This window comes from Cnephaeus nilssonii (genome assembly GCF_951640355.1).
Source record: "Cnephaeus nilssonii genome assembly, chromosome: 6".
In the NCBI taxonomy this organism is placed as follows: domain Eukaryota; kingdom Metazoa; phylum Chordata; class Mammalia; order Chiroptera; family Vespertilionidae; genus Cnephaeus; species Cnephaeus nilssonii.
Window position 1 is genome coordinate 61,854,821 of NC_137077.1, and position 21,630 is coordinate 61,876,450.

Genomic DNA, 21,630 nt, shown 5'->3' on the forward strand with positions numbered 1-21,630 from the left:
TATTTACAAACTTAGATTGAAATGCAGTCATTTATACTATAAAACAAGAAAAACCATAGTTACTACTAGTCAGTTTTAATATAATTACCTTCTGACAATATCCATAAAATGAGGGAATTCAAGATGATGAAATTAACCTGGAAGTTTGAGCTAATATAAGTAGCTTTTTAAGCATTAGAGTTTAATGGGAACTGTCACTGAGGTGGAAAAATTTTGCAAACATAAGTTTTACATGGAGCTTAAAATTTAAAAGGAATAATTTTAAGATAATCTAACAAATTTAAGGAGACGGGGATTATTAAGAACTTTGCCAAAAATATAAATAGCATAAAGAGTGTATAGGGACATTTGCATAAAGAAAGAGTATATAGTTGTGTTTTCCTTCTAGGATTCCACAAATACTAATTCCATGCCTAGATACTGAGACTCCTGAGTGGGAGGGAGAAGGCACTGTCAGGTAGGGAATGCCTCACTGTGGACTCCAGTGAGGACAAGGATCCGCCCCCCCCCCCCCCCCCCCCTAGAAAGGAGAGTTCCAGATAAGGTAAGAACAAGCACATGAGTCTCAAAAGCACATTAATAATATATTTTAAAAAGCAAACACTGAGAGTCAAACAAAAGTTCAATGAAAAATTAATATATTTATGTATAACTAAGGTATATATATTACTAGAGGCCCGGTGCACGAGATTTGTGCATTGGGGGGGGGGGGGAGTAGGGGGATTCCTCAGCCCAACCTGCGCCCTCTCGCAGTCCGGGAGGTTTCAGGGGATGTCTGACTGATAGCTTAGGCCTGCTCCCTGGTCAGTCGGACATCATTAGCGCTCCAGTGGAGGCGGGAGCACTGCCGCTGTACTCATCAGCCATGAACCCGGTTTCTGGCTGAGCGGCGCTCCCCCTGTGGGAGCATACTGACCACCAGGGAGCAGCTCCTGCGTTGAGCATCTGCCCCCTGGTGGTCAGTGTGCATCACAGCAACCAGTTGTTCCACTGTTTGGTTGATTTGCATATTAGCCTTTTATTATATAGGATATTCTAATAATATACATGTATACATATATATGCATATGTGTATATATTTATTATGTAATTTACATTCATATATATAAGTAGTATTTCTATAGAGAAAATGGAGGATACATTTCTTAAATGTTTTGAATATCAGCATCAGAAGCTAGGAGTAGCAGGATAGCTTATACACTAAAACATCTGCTTACAGTTTGTCCTAATAAATCCGCTCGGTCCTTATTTCTCTTGGCCTCTCCTCCTGCCAGGATCTCATATTCTGTTCTCGTCTCCTGCAAGCTGTGGAAGGTGAGAAGGCCTTACTGTCTCAATTAAAAAGAAGTATGGTCAGCATCACAGAGAAATGAGCATAGTATCCTGACGAGAGAGAGGCCTGCTTCTTTCTACAAAGGTGGCTCTGCGGGCGGATAAAAGAAAGGGCGCTGAGCTGGGCCACCCAGGGCCTTGGCATGGCTGCTATTTTGTCAGGATTCACGCTCTTGTGCTCTCTGACCATCTCTGCTTGGTCCAGGTAATTTATTTGCATGGATGTTAAGCTCCCAATGTGATTGCACGCTGTGCCTTTCCATTTTCTAACTACAGGTGCTTACAGATCAGTTTCTTGCTCAACCTGCCACTGGCTGCCGAGCCATTATCTGTCCCGCAGAGCATGAGGACAGCTGCATTCTCTCTACTTCGATGGAGGATACTTAGGAGTTCCACCTTATCGCTCAAGACAGTGCGACACTCGCCTTCACAAGGCTGCATTACTACTGGCTTTTCATCAGATGGTTTCTTTGTGGGAGAGATCGGTGTCTAACCTTGGGATGTTAAGTTCCTGTACTGGGAAGGAGACTGCAACCCTGAAATTCAACACAACAACGAAGTCGACCAAATCTGTTTATCAGACTCCCAGCTGGTTTCCCTGACTATTCTCCCTCAATGATCAGAGCTCTAAATGTTAAACAAAATGACAATACCAGTTCATTGGCTCATTCACTCAGCAACTCACCAAATATTCACAGCATTTACTGGATGTTGTCCATGTGTCAAGTCCCTGCCTTACAAATGTCCAAGTGGCTGTAGCAGGGCTCACAGTGTAGTCAGGCAGGCTGCTGGAGTGGACAAGGGATGCTTTTGACTAATTAGCAGCCATGTTTCCCTTTCTCTCAACAGTACTTGGATTTACCTGTGGGAACATCTTTCTCTCCTTCTGATGCCATTTGGGTGAAGCTATGTCTACCTGCAGATTTGGGGAGTGGGGGTGCTGAGACCTAATGCTGGCCAATCAGAGCACTGTATCCTCCAGGGTACAGTGAAGTTCGGGATCACTGGTGCTTTGGTTGGAACTGTTAGGAAGAAATAGCATCTGCTGCTGATGGTGGAGCTGAGGGTATAAGGCCACTACAGGAAGAAACTTGCCTGTCTGGGAATGAGGATGGGAGGGAGGGAGGGGGCTTGAGGGTAGGCTGGAGGGACAGAGAAGAGGGAGCGAGGGGCACACATATATATAGAGAGATATGGACTAGATAGACATAGATATATACATATATCGATATATACATGTATAGATATATAACTATATAGATACATATTTTCTATCTATCTATCTATCTACCTACCTACCTATCTATTGTCTACCTATATGAGAAGTGCTAATCCAACATTTGATTGTTTAGATTTAATTGTGGGCCAAAGCTCTCAGGGCAATGATGGAAGTACTGACAAACTGGAAAGTGAGTGCCGGGGAGGGAAACATACATCCAGCTGGCACCTGCCTATTCTTCATTATTCTTCAAATGTCACCTTTTCAGGGCAAACTTTCTCTCTCCCCCCAGCCTCCAGAGCAGTGCAAGCGTTCTCTATTATGTTCCCAACAGATTGTGAGTTCACAGGTACCAGAGCATGGCCTGGTCATATTTATATCCCCCAGTGCTCCGCACTGTACTTGTTAGGTTGGATGTATATTATGCCTTTGATGAAAATCCCAGGAGTGCCTTCACGTACCCAGCCCTACAGTGAATGCAAGGGGTTCGAACAGGAGCAGGACACTGGCCCTGCCTTTGAGGAATTCACCAGGGTAACTAACCTTAAGTAACTTGTCCCCCCCCCTCATTTTCCCCTCCTTCTCTCCATGTCCTTTCCACCTCTCCCAGCCCTCTTGTCTAGTTAGTCCCAGTCCCATCAGAGCTTAGCACACATTTTCCCATGTCACTTCTCAGAGTTTTGCCAATTTAGGTCCAATTTCCCTGTTTGAGGTTCTCCAAATGCCTTGTATTTCTCCTTTATATAATCAGTGCTTCTCCACCAGGGATGAGAACATCGAAAGACGTTTTGAGTGTCACACTTGGAGGGGGTTGCTATTGGCTGCAGTGGGTAAAGAACAGAGATGCTGCTAACTATTCTACAATGTACAGGGCACCCCCCACCACAAAGAATGATCTCGCTCCAAATGTCAGTCATGCTGACGTTGAGAAACCCTTATATAAATCATCACAGTTTAGAACTACTGATCAACTTGTGTCAATATTTGATGAATGTATTTTCCCTCACTAAACTGTAAGTTCCAAAAGGGCAGAGACTAAGTCTGTTTTGCACAATTACTTTCCCAAAGACTCTCAGAGAAGGGCCTCAACGCTCGTTTGTTGAACACTACCTTTAAAGAAGTATTCAATCTGCTCTCTGAAACAAATGCAGTATTTGAATCATTCCTGCTTCTTTCTTGCAAGTAGTAGATTAGCGGCAAAATTTAGTTCTCTGTCCTCATTTATCATTTCTCTAGAAACAAAAGTTGTTGGTTGCATGGTTCCATTTTAGCTTAATTGAGGAGGCTTCATTCCATATGAAAATATGAGTATTAACATTAAGAAATTTTGGGCAAAGCTGACAAAATCTATGAAAACATAGCCCTGACGCAGTAGTCCCTCAGAATTCCAAGCCTCACGAAACAAATAAGAGGAATCCCGACGAGTGTGATGACTAGCATCTCACAGAGTTATCAGAAGGCACCATAAAAATATCCCTGAAGTCAACGATAATAGAGGCTCCTATACTTCGTATCTGCTACTGAATAGCAATCAGCTTGGATTCTATTTAGCAGTGTCTTCAATGGCCAGTAATTCTAAAGCCTCTAATTATAACCTTGAGTCATAATATTTGCTTTTAAGCTTTACCTCAAGTGTAATTCAAATGTGATTTTTATATAGAAGTCAATTTCTGGAAGAGCTGCGATATAAAAACACTGGAGAAAGGATGTGGCTAATTATTAAGCTGCATCTAAAACGATGCACTAAAATGTACTACAGTACTTTATAAAAATACAGCAATGAGTTTATAGAAGAGGCCATCCTTAAAAGCATGTTACAAGTGCACACTGGACCTATTTCCACCAGGAGATGCTTATCTTCGGCAGGAAGCAGTGACTTATTTATTTTTTATTTTTATATATTTTTTAAATATATTTTATTGATTTTTTACAGAGGAAGGGAGAAGGAGAGGGAGAGAGAGAGTTAGAAACATCGATGAGAGAGAAACATCGATCAGCTGCCTCCTGCACACCTCCTACTGGGGATGTGCACGCAACCAAGGTACATGCCCTTGACCGGAATCGAACCTGGGACCTTTCAGTCCGCAGACCGACGCTCTATCCACTGAGCCACACCGGTTAGGGTGGCAGTGACTTATTTAAATATACACATGGCCTTCACTTGAAAGCATGCTAAACATTCATCTTTTACATTTCCTGGTGAAATTTTGTATGAAAGATGTCTCAAGATTCTAGTTTCAAATGATACAAGCTTAATTTTGACTTAAAAAAAAAAGGTTTGCTTCCTCCTCAATGCCCCCCCCCCCCCTAAAATCCTTAAGTCTCTCTCTGGCTCTCACTCACGTGTGTGTGTGTGTGTGTGTGTGTGTGTGTGTATTTGGCAACTACAATTTGTAAGTTGGGTAGTTAAAATTAAAGATCTAAAATTTGGAATCCTTGTTCTCAAATTCCAACTCAAAATCTCCCTAGACTTTCCCCCCTCCGTTTTCTGGACTAAAGATACTTAACCTTTTGCACTCGGATGTCGAGTGTGACTCGACACGGTTAGCATTAAATCCCGAGTAGAATAAAGGAATCGAGAAAAAAGCAAGCGAGTGCAAAGGGTTAAACTCTTGCGGGGGGGTTGGGGGGGGGCAGGAAAATCTGACTTTAGGGCTCAATTTGTGCAAATATATATATTTGAGTGAATAAATGGATCTCATTTGATAAGTGAGAAAAGTAAGACTTAGAGAAGTTAGTTGAAAGCATCTTAAAGCAGAGGATCTTTCTGTGTCTTTTAAGGGCATACATTCAAAACTTAATTTTTTCTGCCATTATGAGACTGCCATGTCCATGCGAAGGCAGGGAGCAGAGACTCCTAGAATGGCCTGGTTACACTCCCATGAATCACAGAGCAGTCTTCTATCCCATTGCACTTTTAGTGCGGAAAAGATGTTCTCCAGTAGATGAAAATCACTGTTGAAGGATAGATGTCAATTCTTAGGATTTTATTATGAATACCTTCCCTAGAAAGAAAAAGGCCAAAAGTACTCCTGCCGAGCCAAGTTTCCACATGTTGGCTGAATTTAATGTGATAACTTTGGGAATAGGAGATGAGGAAGGGAAAACTTTCTCTTACTATCATGCTAGTAAGATAACTGGGAAAGCTAGTATTTCTGCAGGCATAGGCTTGATTAGAAAATCATTGGAGCTGGGACTATTTCTCATTCATATTTCTTCCTTACACAGTAACTTGCACATTATAGGTATTTAAGTATTTGTTCACTGAGTTTGTTTACTACTCAGATAAAAGGGTTACTTAAGGTGCTATTTAACTAGGACATGAAAATTTATTAACAAGAAAAATAAACACTATCTATACCCAATCTTTTTTTTTTATCACTATAACAGCAATACTAAAGACATATATAATGTATAGATTTTTGTTGTTGTACTCAACTTTAGTAAGCATTAGAAAGAGGTAAGATTCCCCCCCCCCCTCTCTTAATACAATGCCATCCAATGTGGACATCTGACTTTTTAAAAAAATATATATTTTTTTATTGATTTCAGAGAGGGAGAGATAGAAACATCAATGATGAGAGAGAATCATTGATTGGTTGCCTCCTGCACGCCCCCTACTGGAGATCGAGCCTACAACCCAGGCATGTGCCCTTGACCGAAATTGAACCTGGGACCCTTCAGTCGCAGGCCAACGCTCTATCCACTGAGCCAAACCAGCTAGGGTGACATATGACTTTTTATGCAACAAAGGAAAAGTATAAGTGATAAATATTCTTGTGACTATTATGGGAGACTGGTGACAAATTGCAGAGGGTTGATATTGAAGGGACAGAACTAGAGCAGAAATGAAATGAACATTTATTAACATTATGACAAGGCCTGGCTCAATAGTTTCAACATATATTATTCTTTTTTTTCTTTAATATATTTTATTGATTTTTTTACAGAGAGGAAGAGAGAGGGATAGAGAGTTAGAAACATCGATGAGAGAGAAACATCGATCAGCTGCCTCTTGCACACCCCCTACTGGGGATGTGCCCGCAACCAAGGTACATGCCCTTGACCGGAATCGAACCTGGGACCCTTGAGTCCGTAGGCCGATGCTCTATCTACTGAGCCAAACCGGTTTCGGCTCAACATATATTATTCTATTTAATTCTTGTATAACCTTATGGAGTAGGCATTTTTTAAAGATATTTTTATTGATTTTTAGAGAGATAAGAAAGGAAAGGGAGAGAGAGAAATATCTATGAGAGAGCACAACATTGATCGGCTGCCTCCTGTACGCCCCCTTCTGGGAATCGAGCTGGTAAACCACGCATGTGCCCTGACTGGGAAATGAAGTGGAAACCTGGGATGATGCTCAACCAACTGAATCACACTGGCCAGGGTGAGATAGGCATTCTTTCCGACAGAGGTTCAACATGGAAATGATTAGGAAGTACTGTGAATGGGCAGTGAGTATACTGAGAAAGTCTCAGCGAGCACAGTCAACTTCCTGGCGAATCTCATTTGAGCCCTTTGCCTTGCAGGACTCAAAACTGCACACCCAGAGTGTCCCATTTCTCAGAGGTGAGAAACGTATTACCAAACAGAGGAGACTGATGTATATTGAGAAGGATGCCTGATGAGAAATTTATTGTCCCACAAACAAGAATACTCATTGTAAACAGAACTACGTGGGAGACAAAATATAATCAGAAGTTTAATGGGTGAGCAGAGAATGAAAATAAAAGGAGCCATATCTAAAGGGATGGCCTTATTATGTTGAGGCCATCCCTTTAAAAAGAAATGGAGAAAACAATTCCTTTTGCAATAGGACCAAAAGAATAAAACACCTTGTAATAAACTTAATAAAGAATGTGAAAGACCTATATACTGAAAATTACAAAACATTATTAAAGGAGATTGAAAAAGATACAATGAAATGGAAATATATCCCATGCTCACGGATTGGAAGAATCAACATAGTTAAAATGGCCATTTTACCCAAAGCAATATACAGATTTAATACAATTCCCATCAAAATCCAAATGTCATTAAAAAAAAATAGAAGGAGAAATCATCAGATTTGTATGGAATCACAAAAGACCCAGAATAGGCAAAGCAATCCTGAGAAAAAAGAACGAAATTGGAGGTATCATGCTACCTGACTTCAAAATATACTACAGAGCTATGATAATCAAAACAGCATGGTATTGGCAGAGAAACAGACACACAGATCAATGGAATTGAATAGAGAGCCCAGCTATTAAGCCACACGTATATGGAGAGATAATTTTTGACGAAGGAGCCAGAAATTTTTGACGAAGGAGCCAGATAATTTTTGACGAAGGAGCACATTGGAGTAAAGATAGTCTCTTCAATAAATGGGAAAACTGGAAAGTCACATGCAAATGAAGAAAACTGGATTGCAGTTTGTCCCCATGTACAAAAATTAATTCAAAATGGATCAAAGACTTAAACATAAGACCTGAAATTATAAGTCACATAGAAAAAAATATTGGTACCAAACTTATGGACCTGGGTGATAGAAAACTTTTTATGGACTTGACCCCAAAAGTAAGGGAGGTAAAGGCAAAAATAAATGAATGGGACTATATCAAACTGAAGAGCTTCTGCACAGCAAAAGAAATGGACAACAAAACAAACAGGCAGCCAACCAGATGGGAGATGATATTTGCAAACAGCATCTTTGAAAAGGTTTAGTTTCCAAAATATATTAAGAACTTGTAAAACTCAACACCAAACAAATAAACAATCCAATCAAAAAGTGGTCGGAGGACTTGAAAATACACCTCTCCCAAGAAGACATATCAACAGCCAATAGATATATGAAAAGATGTTCCACTTCACTGGCAATTAGGGAAATGCAAATTAAAACTACAATGAGATACCACCTTACACCAGTAAGAGTGGCCATTATCAACAAGACAAGCAATAACAAATGTTGGGGAGGTTGTGGAAAAAAGGGAACCCTCATTCACTGTTTGTGGGAATATAGACTGGTACAACCACTATGGAAAGTAGTCTGGCGATTCTTCAAAAAAATTAAAAATAGAGCTATCATATGACCCAACAACCCCACTCCTGAGTATATACCCGGAAAATTCGAAATCATTTATATGCAAAGACATATGCACTCCTATGTTCAGTGCAGCATTACTCACGGTGGCCAAGACATGGAAACAGCCGAAGTGCCCTGCGATAGAGGACTGGATAAAGATGTGGTACATGTACACACTGGAGTGCTACACGGCCATAAGACAGGATGACATAGTGTCATTTACAACAACACGGATGGACCTTGAGAACATTATGGGAAGTGAAATAAGTCAGACAGAGAAAGCTAAGAGCTATATGATTTCACTCACATGTGTGATGTAAAACTGAAACTTATGAACACAAGTAGCAGTGTGGTGGTTGCCAGAGGGAGGGGAGCGTGGGGGGAGAAAGGGGTCCTAATATGAGGTGACAGGAGATTTGACTTTGGGTGGTGGGCACATGGTACAATACACAGATTTTGTAACTTAGTAATCCACACATGAAACCTGTATGGTTATGTTGACTAACGTCACCCCAATAAAACTTAATTTAAAAACAAGTAAATAAATAAATAAATAAATAAATAAATAATAAAGGGATGGCAATGCCATTGTAATAGGAACCCTTTCCAGCAAGAACAAGTGGACAACTCCTCTGTCTTTGTGTTAGGGGTGATCTAGATGTTGGCATTAGAACTCCTCAAGACCATTAGCTAAGATTTCCTCTCCTCCCTGGAGGGTGTCAGTATTTACTGCTGTGACCTCCTTTTTACTCTGCTTCCAGTGAGGACCAAACCCTATTCACATGAACACTTTCCTTATGGTCTTACGTTAACATGTCTGGTCAGGTTATGGTCGTCTTGCTTTTTAAGAAGTTGTTTGGTCTCATGTTGAGAAAGTGGTTTTTAAACATTTTGAGTCATAAACTTCTTTAAGAATGTTTTAAAAGGTAAGGGATTTCTCTCCAGAAAAAGGTACACAAACAAATACGAAAACACGTTATTTCCAGAATCCTAGAAACCCATACTTGAATCCAATATTTTAAGCCATTGCTTAAGATAAACATATATTCATAAAGTGAAACACTCACAGTCCATGGGGGAACTTATGATCCTTATGAATTGGTATCATTTTGATTTGGTAAATAAGAAAAGTGAGGCTCAGGGAGGGTAAGTGACTTTCTCAAGGGCCAGAAAGGGGCAGAATAAGGAATCTACTAGTTTCTTTCTCTTTTTTTTTGTTTGTTTTTGGTGGTATCTTCTTATCTGTTTTATTATTTTTTAATTTCTTTATTGATTAAGGTATCACATATTTGTCCTCATCCCTCCATTCCCACCCCAAACCCCTCCCCACATATGCCCCCACCCCCCTGTTGTCTGTGACCACTGGTTAGGCTTATATGCATGCATACAAGTCCTTTGGTTGATCTCTCCTCCTTACCCCCACCCTCCCCTACCTTCCCTCTGAGGTTTGACAGTCTACTAGTTTCTATAGCAAATATAAGAATGTCTGTAATTTTTAAGATGACTCCTAAAAATTTCATCCCAAATTAAAAAAAAAAAAAAGGAATAAGTGGAGGAAGAAGGAAATGGCTGTTTTATGACTTCTGAATATTTAAAGACGGCCACAACTTTTTTTTTTTTTAATCAGCAAAGATGTGGCTTAAGTTACCACTATCCCCATTTTACCAAAGGGTAGAAATTACCTGAGGCTAAATAACTTGCTCAAGTTTTCTTATCTTTAAGGGACATTATTAGAATTGGAACAAGGATTGTTCAAGTTCAAGGCAGTCAGAGTCCAGGGTAACCCCTCAGATAGGTGGGAAGAATAAGATTCATATGCTTCCGTTCAGTTTTTCAAAGAGATGTAAAACTAAAAAATAAAAAGAGATGGTTTATGTTTTAGTTCAAAAATGATCTGTCTTTGCATTTTCCTTTTGTGTTGTGTTATATTTCATTAGACAACAAAGGCTTCTCTTCTTCCTCTCCTGGTAATAAATAGTGATGAATCACGACAACCTGTCACGCTCAATTTAGCATTCATTCCATGGAAAGATTTTCCACACTCTCCAAGGTGAAATTTACATTTTAATGTCCATACATAAAAAGGGAAAGCAGTATGTGTTACATTTTCTCCCCACTATGAAAACCATTTTCAGAAATTTAGAATGTTAAATAATCATTCTCTTTATGAGACTAGCTCTAAAGATACATATAAATTTTGAAATCTATAGTATTACTTAGCAATTTTAGTGCTTTACTTTTTGCAGCCAATCATGGAAGACTGGCTTTTATAACTTTCTCTGCAGAGTCATCTTAATTATAGGGAAATCCCGTTACAGATGGCTCCCCATTTACAGTGCTTCTACTGGAATCTAACGGTTTTATTGGAAATGATGAACAGTTACACTTCCTAGGATACAGAGTTAAGAATCAGGATAGGAAGTGAACTACATTTTTTCAGCTTTGGTAAAATTCAAACTTACATATTATTTCCTTCGAAACTTTATCCCAAGGAGCAAAAAAATAATTTAAAAAAGCAAAAAACCTTTTAGATTTCTCAGAATCCTAGAAAAATTTTCAAGATGAAAGGAGTCAGACATATTATTTGATTCCATCTGTACATTTAATTGGCAAGTAAGATGAGTTTCACCCAATTGCAGAAATAGTGATAGAGCTGGCACTGGGAGCTGCATGGACTATCACCACACTTTGAGTCACACTTTGCTCCAAATGTACCCTTCTTCTTTTATTCCTTCTTCATAGCTAGATGATAAACTGGCTTTATGTTACATATTCATTTGTTAATTGTCTTTCTCCTCAAAGAATGTTAAGTTCCAAGAGGGCAAAAAAATCTGTAGCTTCTAATAGTGTCGGAGCACATAGCAGGACTCAATAAATACTTGATAAATAAAGTTTCAAATTTAACATTCTCCTGTATCCTATGTTTTCTTTAATTAGGATTTTGAAAAAATATATTTTTAAAAATATATATTTTTATTAATTTCAGAGAGGAAGGGAGAAGGAAAGAGAAATAAAACATCAATGATGAGAGAGAACCATTGATTGGCTGCTTCCTGCACACTCCATACTGAGGATTGAGCCTGCAACCCGGGCATATGTCCTTCCCCAGAATTCTTCCTGGTCCATAGCTTGATATTCAACCACTGAGCCATGCTGGCTGGGCAAAAAATTAAATATCTTAGTGTACTCAATGTAGAAGACTTCTTAAACAAGATAAAAAGTCATAAAAATAAATTCTGTTACATTATAATTAAGGGCTTCTGATCATAAATACAAGTCACAAATCAAGAGAAAACTGCCACACAGATAAGCAACAAAGGATTAGTATCCAGAATACATAAATAACTCCTAAAAATAAAAACATGTAATCCATTAGGGAAAAAATGGTAAAATATATGAACAGATATTTTAAAGAAGAGCAAACACAGATGGCTAATAATGGCCCACAATAACCAATAAAAATAAGATATTCCATTTTTTTTTAGTAATGAGGGAAACAAAAATTCAAAACCACTATGATATACACTCAAAAGAACTGAAAGCAAGACTCAAATAGTACACCCATTTTTATGTACTTATTTGCATACCCATGTTCATAGCGACGTAATTCACAGCAGCCAAAAAGTGGCAGCAACCCAAGTGTTTATCAATAGATGAGTGGATACACAAAAGAAAGGAAATTCTGTCATGCTACAATGTGGATGAACCTTGAGGACATTATGCTAAGTGAAATAAGCCAGTCAGAAAAGGGCAAATACTGTATGGTGTTACTTACACTAGGTATATAGAGTTGTGAAATTCTACTGCTTAAAAAAAGAGTAGAATGATGATTGCCACGGGCTTGCAGGAGGGGAGTGGGAGTTTTTGTTTAATAAGTATGGAGTTTCAATTTGGGAAGATGAAAAGACTTACAGAAATGGAGTATGTGATTGATGGTTGCACAACAATAGGAATGTACTTAATGACACTGAATTGTACACTTAAAATGGTGGAAATGGTAAATTTTGTTGTGTATGTTTTATCATAATAAAGAAAAAGTCACAATGAGATATCAATTTATATCCACTAGCTTGACAAAAATAAAACTTCTGACAACAGCAAGTATTTATCATTGCTATGGACTGAGTGTGTTCCTCCCCACACACCTCCCCAAATTTGTATGTTGAAGCCTGACCACCTTCCCTACCCTCCACCTGACTGTGTTGGAGACAAGGCCTTTAGGAGACAATTAAAGTTCAATGAGGCCAAAAGTATGGAGCCCTGATCCCATAGAACTGGTGACCTTATAAAAGAGAAAGAGCACTCCTTTCCACCGAGAACATAGTGGGAAGGCAGCTGTCTGCAAGCCAGGAAGTGAGCACTCACCAGAAACTGAACCCTGCTGAAAACTTGATTTTGGACTTTCCAGTCTCCAGAAGAGTTAGAAAATAGATTTCTGTTGTTTCAGCCAGCCAATCTCTGGTATTTTGTTATGGCAGCCCAAGACAGTCATAGTAGAGCAGTGGGATCTCATGTGCTACTGAGAGGACTGTATATGGGGACCATCTGGCCTAGTCTAGCAAAGCCAAGGCCATGTACCCTCACAATCTAGCAGCTCCATTGCATGGTATAAATTCTTGAGAAACTAGCACATGTGTAACATGAGGTAAATACATGGACGTTAAATGGGACAGCTTTTGTATTAGCAAAATCTGGAAATAACCAAAATGTACAGTGAGAGGACAATAGTAACTATAAAGAAAAATAGGTAAATGATAAAAAAACATAGGATGGCATTACACCTGGGTGATAAAGAACAATGCTTGAGGAGAGTACATGGGCTTCATGTGGTCATCAATACTCTATATTCTAAGCTGGATGGTGGGCATGTAGACATCTTCTTATTATTATTTAAAACATGTATATCCATTCTGCATATTCTTATTTCACACATGTAGAATATGTATTAACAATTAAATAAATCAAATGGCAATCTTCAATGCCCGAAGCATCTAATATAATAATAGAGGAATATGCAAATTATCCAGGATGCTGTAACATCATGACTGATCTACAAGAGCTATGAGCGGGGAGAGCTACAGGAGGGCAGAACAGTGAGCTATGAGTGGCGGTGGGTAGGTGGCCAGCTGAGGCAAGTGGCAGCCAGCTACTTGCGCACGGATTTGTGCACAGGGCTACTAGTAAATAAGAGTATAAAACTTCAAGTTGCAGGGCATAACCGGGATAGATAACAAAGCAAGCAAAATTCTGATATAATGAATTATTTGAACTGCTTAAAAAAGTTGGCTACGTAAATCACAATTTTACCAGGAGTACTACAAAATCCATCCTGGATACCAAATGCACTATGAACAGTAAAAAACCTTTGATATGCTATCAATGCAGACCCCACATCATGTATGTTAAGTCTGAAGGCCATTTATCCTATATAATAAAAGGGTAATATGCAAATTGACCCTAATGGCAGAACGACCAGGAACAACCGTCGCTATGATGCACACTGACCACCAGGGGGCAGATGCTCAATGCAGGAGCTGCCCCCTGGTAGTCAGTGCACTTCTACAGGGGGTGCAACGCTCAGCCAGAAGCCGGCTCATGGCTGGCCAACACAGCGGCAGTGGTGAGAGCCTCTCTTGTCTCTGCAGCAGTGCTAAGGATGTCCAACTAACGGCTTAAGCCTGCTCCCCGTTAGTCAACATCCTCCGAGGTCTCCCAGGCTGCCAGAGGGATGTCTGACTGCCAGTTTAGGCCCGATCCCCTGGGGAGTGGGCATAAGCCAGGAGGTGGACATCCCCCGAGGGCTCCCAGACTGTGAGAGGGTGCAGGCCGAGCTGAGGGACCACCCAAGTGCACAAATTTTCATGCACTGGGCCTCTAGTTTATACATATTACCATCAAGGGCAATGTTTTCCCCTCAGGGTGAGAATGGAGTTGCCCACATGAAAATATATAGTATATTTTGTATGGCCAGAGGTGGGTGATGAGATGTTAGAGTGAGAGCAAAGAGTTAAAAAAAGAACATAGAAACCACTAAGCAATGCCATATTTTACATTTTATTCCTCCAGGGTAAACAGATTATTCTGGGGCACTGACAATGTGACATATAACTGTTTTAGGTGCATTCACATATATCATTTTATTTAATCTTCAATACATCATCCTTGATAGGTATTACTTTTCTCATTTTATATAGGGAAAGAGAGAGCGATGAAATAACCTGCCCAGCATTCCAGTGCAGGTGAGAGTGTTGGAATTCAAACCTAGTTCACACTCTCAAAGTCCAGCACTTTGGCTATTACACAGTCTCTTTATGACTACCTTAAAAATAGTTTTCTGTAAATGACAGCAAAAATCATTAACAAATCAAGAGTTAATCAGCCAGGCTCTTTGTTTCTCTCCCCCCCCCCCCACCCCAATGTAAGGGCTTTTCCTCTCTCTTTGGCTATATTCTTGCTCATTGTTTATTTCTTAGTAAGATGAACCAAGGAAATAAACTATGGAATCGAGTCTGTCAATTTAGGTTCTTCTTGGAAACACAGATAATCATGTCTAGGATGTGTCTTAGGATTTCTTTTGTTCTTAGCCATACATCCTGTAACATACACAAAGTACACATGGTACAGTGCTGCCTAGAGTGGGGGCTTTGGAGTGCATACAAATCCAGAGGCAATGCTTAGAGCTGTGTGTCCTTGAGAATTTTATAGACCTCTCTGTGTCTTAGTTTGTCAGATGGGGATAATATCTCATAGTGTGGTTGTGAGGATTAAATGATATAGCGTACACAACGCATTCAATAGTTCTCGATACATAATAGGAGCCTAGTAAGTGTTAGGCATTACTATTAGTAGCAAATATACATATGCATGTATCTTGTATACACTAATAAGTTGTAGGTATTACTATTAGGATTATTAGAATAATCTAGCATTAGTATACTCAGGTGCCATGCAGTGGGGTTGGGGGGAGAGGACAGAAGCACAGAAGCAAGGCACCTCAGCAGAAAAGGATTAGAATGACCTGGAAAAGGCTAATCTTGACCTGGGTTTTGAAAGGTGAGAAGGAGTTAGATATATGAAGAAGGTGTATGTGCTAGGGCAGGGAGGATGGGAGAGCAAGGAAACTTCAGGCAGGAGGAAACAGCATTAATGAAATCCCACAGCATGATGTATAGGGTAGATTGGTGGGGCAGGACATCAGCATCAAGGGACCAATTACAGTGAAGTAGTTGGCATGGAGATCAAATTGAGGTGGGCCCATAAGGGACTGGTTAGCAAGTAGCAATGACTCTTTCAGGGAGGCACACTGTGAAGAGATGAAGTCATTGTTCTAAGTTAGAAAGAAACATAGAAAAGACTGGAAAGTAGTCCAGCAAAGTATGGCCACTTGAACCATGATCCAATTCTTATTTAATTTTTCTATTTTCTAGCATGAAAGTCTAAAATTTCAGAGATAAAAGTTATAGAAAACATCTGCATCAAGTATCCTCTATTAAAAATTGCCACAGCCCTGGCAGGTGTGGCTCAGTTGGTTGGGCATTGTCCCATGCACTGAAAGGTTACTGGTTTGATTCCCAGTAGGGCACATCCCCAGGTTTTAGGTTCAATCCCTGGTAGGGGGCATGAAGGAAGCAGCTGATAGATGTTTAACGTTCACATCAATGTTTCTCTCTCTCCCTCTCCTTTCCTCTCTCTCTCAAAAAAAAAAAATCAATAAAAATAGGTTTAAAAGTTGCCACACATGAGAATGAGCAAAATCTGTTTTTTCATGGCCCATATGAGGAACTGGATGAATTTAGTATAAGCACAAATATACTAGTAGAATTAAAATTGAAGTTAAGACAAGCCCTAAGGAGATAAAATTCAAGAACATCATTCTTTCTATCCACCCTGAACTACCAGTAATCTCAATTGCCTTTCTGCATACCCACACCTTTCCTCTCTTCTTGGCCTTCAAAATTAAGTTGAGGGTCATTTCCTTTGGGGGCCTTCCCCAATCTTCCAACATGCTTTAGGTGCATGTTCACTTGTTCCCAGACCTCATACATGCTTCCATCTTAGCACTAACCACATTGTAGTGTAATTGTTGGTGCTATACTAATTTGAATTACCAGTTAACTATGAGGTCCTTGAAGGCAGGGATCATGGTTCTTCAGAATAGAGACCACGTTAATCCTCTACCCCTAATTCCATCTAATATGCTTGGAATTAGCACATATTTGGCACTAATTAAATGCATGTAATTTGTTGATTCAACATAAGAAAAGTATAGACTGAGAAATAAATCTATCCTTAAAGTAACAAGATGACTTTAAAACAGATTCCTTCTTTCTCTACCTCAAAACTACAAGTAGATTTTATACCCCAGAGATACCCAAGGTCAGACAGAGACGTCAGACAATGTCTCACCCAGTTGTTTTAAGGGGTGGTATAAGAATTGGTTTCTTTCTTATGTCCACTGAGACTCTCATTTGATTTCCAGATCAGTCTACCTTCAAATCAATAGTTACAATTTTTCATTATTGTAAAAGAACAACTCTCTCATCCACAAAATAGGCTGTTATAGCATTGCTGGGTCATTTTCTCCATATATGAGCATAAAAACTAAAAGATGAATTTTCAAGGGATTAATGTTTCAAGTAAAACCCATGCAGGGTTTGCCATTATCTTTCAAGAGAATCGTCTCTCTGGTTCTCCCAAAGCACATTTTCACGTCAAGGAAAATCACTTGACTTTCAAGGCAAAGACAGACAAAATACTGCCTGGAAATAGTTTGTACACCCCATTGGGGCAAAAAGTTCTTGATACAATAAGAACAAAAAAATATTACAGTGAATGAGACAACAAAAGTCCAATGCAAAGAGTGTCAATCCCCCCACCCCCCCAATTTCTACGCAAAACCTAAAATACGCTAGAGCAGTGGTTGGCAAACTCATTAGTCAACAGAGCAATATCAACAGTACAACGATTGAAATTTCTTTTGAGAGCCAAATTTTTTAAACTTAAACTTCTTCTAACGCCACTTCTTCAAAATAGACTCACCCAGGCCGTGGTATTTTGTGGAAGAGCCACACTCAAGGGGCCAAAGAGCCACATGTAGCTCGCGAGCCGCAGTTTGCCGACCACGGCGCTAGAGTCATCTGAGTGTAAGCAGGCCTAGTAGATAGAGGCACATATGTTTTCATTGTAGATAAATACACTTTTATCTGACACATGGAGGCAGTAATCCTTTAGGGTTACTTGTCAGTTTGTTCAATTGACGAACTATGCTACACTCTGTGGAAACAGTAATAACAGAGACAGACATATGCAGTCAAGAGCACGGAGTGCGAAGATCTGCACAGGGGCCACCACAGCTGAAGAGCAACAGCTAGTGGGCTCTGAGGAAACTGCGTAACATGTGAGGTGAGTCTTACAGGATGAGCCTAACTGAAGTACTTAAGTAGTGTGGGTGTGGCTCTCTGAGGAGCTGAACCAAAGACATCATCAGCGGAGAATTTGTAAAGAACCTAAAGGATTCTCAAGGGTGTTAGATTATGGGTCATCTTTCTCCCTTGCGCCCTTAAACGTATAAGGTTCCCAGCCCTGTGCAGATCACGTTCACGTTGATCTGACGAGAAGGAGAAATAAATATTATCACTCTTTATCCTGAGTTAGTAAATCATCTATAATAATAAAAGCATAATATGCTAATTAGACCGAATGTCCTTCCAGGTGTACTTCCAGACGACTTTCTGGACGAAGCCAGGGCTGCGAGGGAAGCCCGGGTCCCGGGTGCCAGAGGGAAGCCAGTGCCGGCAGCCGGGGGAAGGAAGGCCTACGCTTGCATGAATTTCGTACATCGGGCCTCTAGTAAATTATACTGACAATGCAAAAAATGTGGGGGAGGACAAGGGTTTCTATAACAGCCATATCATCAATAGAAAGAGAATAAGGAAAAGACAGATCATGGTATCGTAGATATACACAACACAGTCATAGCAGCAATGTTTCGCTCACGGCTATATTCATCAACAATAACTGACTGTGCACCCTCAGTGCCAAGTTACAGGGGAATTATAATGGTAAACAAGACCTAGAGCTTAGATGGTCTTATCAACCTAGTGGGAGCGATAAGCCAGTGAACAGGTTCTTACTATACAGTGTTAAACACCATCCTGGGGAAAGCTGACAAGATGCTAAGGAAGGCACAATGGGAACAACTAAACTGAATTTTGTAAGGAAATGGAGGACAGTGACATCTAAATTGAGACCAGAAAGAAGAATGTGCCAGAAGAAGGGGAGGATGGGGAGGAGAGAGGCGTTAGAGGAAACATTTGCATGCCATCGGCTGGAGGCAGCTCGGGAAGACTGGGACAAGAAGTTCAGCGTGTGTAGGGGTGGCGGTGGAGATGAGACACTGAAGCTACATTACTAAGTTGTAAGAGTCAGATTACCCATGGCCTTGGGACGGTTTTAAGCAGTTTGCACCTTATTTCCAGGAGAGTGGGGAGCCACTGCAGTACTTGTGACACACAGACGCACGCATCCCTGTGCTTTAGGGAGACCTCCTTAGTGTAGGGTGGACAACAGCTTGGATCAGGCAGGACCCAGGCAAACAGTGAAAGTCCCATCCAACTAATCCAAAGGCCAGCATTTTGAAATTGTGAAGAAGGCTTTCTGAAGTCCATTTGGAAGAAGGAATGAATGCGAATAGACATGACTCCTTCTAAGCTCTCCACCTTCTGTCCTAGCCAAGGCATTCAATTTATTTTAAAACTACAGTAATTAAAGAGAGTGATAATAGCGCAAAAATGGGACAGGCAGATGAGTGGGACAAAGTCAAGAAATAAGCCTAAGTATAGATGGAAATTTAGGCTATGATAAAGATGGCAAGTGGAACTGTTTTAAAAAATAATTAGGCTTTCACTGTACCTAACAAAAAAATTAACTCTAGATAAAGATTTAAATGTACAAAATAAAAGCCGGCAAAAAAAAATCATTATAGGTAATTACAAAAGAAGAAAAGCAAATGCTTAGTAAACATAGATACCAATTTTTACCCAGAAGATTGGCAAGAATGAAAAATAGTTCATAATATTCATGGGCAGTGAGATTAGAAGGACATCAGGTTCCTTCTAATGCATTTAAAAAAAATGTATAAAATTGGTATGTCCTTTCTGGAAGACAGCTTAACAATATGAATCAAACCCTTGGAAATGTGCATGAAGTTTGACCCAGAAACTATACCCTTAGGAATTTATCCTAAGGATGTAACTGGAAAACTACCCAAACATGTATATACAGTGGTGGCAATTGCAACACTTTGAATAATAAAGATTTCAGTAACAACCCAAACTGTCCTGGCAGAGACAATGAAATAGTAAAGAGACATTTAATGTAAAGATACAGAACTTTTTAAAGGCATGAAAAGATGTTCACAATATAGTGAAGTGAATCAACAAGGTTATGAAACTGTGGATATTACAACTCTACTATATATATGTACAGAGAAAAACAGAGAAATTGATATAGAATTATTAACAGTCATTTTCTTTGGGGTTGAGATTATGGTTGGTTTCTGTTTTCTTCCTGTTTTCTGAAAATTTCTTGCCATAAGTACATATTGCTTTTATAATCATAAAAAAGTAAAGACTCTTATCCCTTTACAAAGACATGTCAAGAATAACAGTGATGGTGGAGTGAATAACTCAAGAGAATGCGGGAAAGAGCAAGTGCCTGTATCACACTCCCGGTCATTAACAAGTGCCAACTCTCCTGTCTCTTCTCAGTAGATTCAAGACAAAAACTGACACAGAAAGACCTCTACCACCTTACCTCAAAAAAAAAAAAAAAAAGAATGAAAATCCTTGTCAGGAAAACCAGCAGTATTACTGCATAAATTACAATGCATTTTGCACTTCAATTGCATGGGTAATATAGATACTTAAACCACACTTTCACACTCAACCCCACATCATGCCTGCCCATTTATCAAACCATGGCAAATATTACAACCAGTACAACTTAGCTTAAAGAAACCAGGTTGTTCTCTGGTGTAGGATTACGGTACATTTGCATGAATCTTCCTGTTTTTTCACTTATAAAACAGTAAGGAGGAGTCCTTTCAAGGATCTAACTTTGCATATCAAATACAGCATGCAATAATATGGCAAATGCTGTTTTCATAATAATCTAAATTCAATAACAATAAATGACACCTTGATGTTATAATGTATAGTTTTCTAATATACTTTTGTGCACACTAACATATAGTCTTTAAAAGTCCATGTGTAGTACAGGAGCAGGCATTATTATTATTATTATTATTATTATTTCTATTTATATAGATTAGAGAAGTTACAATCAGAGGAGTTTATTGCCTCAAGGGTTTCATGGTCAATCAGCCACCAATTCGGATGCATGTTTTGCTTTCATGATGGTATTTTTTCAGCTTCTACAAAGGACACTATTTTTTTGTGTTTTGGTTTTGTTAATCCTCACCCAAGGATAGTTTTCCATTGGTTTTTAGAGAGAGTGGAAGAGAGGGGAAGAGACACACAGAGAGAAACATCCATGTGAGAATTGGTTGCCTCCCGCACTCACCCCAACCAGGACTGGGACTCGAGCCTGCAACTGAGGTACATGCCCTTGACTGGATTGAACCTGGGACCCTTCAATCCTCAGGCTGACGCTCTATCTACTGAGCCAAACTGGCTAGGGCAATGGACACTGTTTTAAACACTGGAGTTGACTGATTCTTCTGCCATAATATAGAATTTTGAAATTATGAAGCTCATAAAGTCCAGTCTCCTTGCCTTATTGGCAGAGAAACTAAAGCCCAGGATAATAAGTGACTCTTCTCACGTCTCAGCTGTGACTAGCAGAAAGGGAGCGAGACCTCAGGTCCCCTACAGCTGTTCTAATGTTCACAGGGCGACAGAGCGAGCCAGGGATCCTACAGCCATAACGCCTTATAGAGCATCCTCACATACATTTTGTCCCCACAATTACCCTGTGAGGCCTTATTATT

The 21,630-nt window shown here is 39.7% G+C and overlaps 1 protein-coding gene across 8 annotated transcripts in view; it reads right to left on the bottom strand.

Moving 5' to 3' along the window:
* Positions 1–21,630, bottom strand: part of GRIP1 (glutamate receptor interacting protein 1) — a 669,876-nt gene that overhangs the window by 202,679 nt on the left and 445,567 nt on the right. The window lies entirely within an intron of this gene.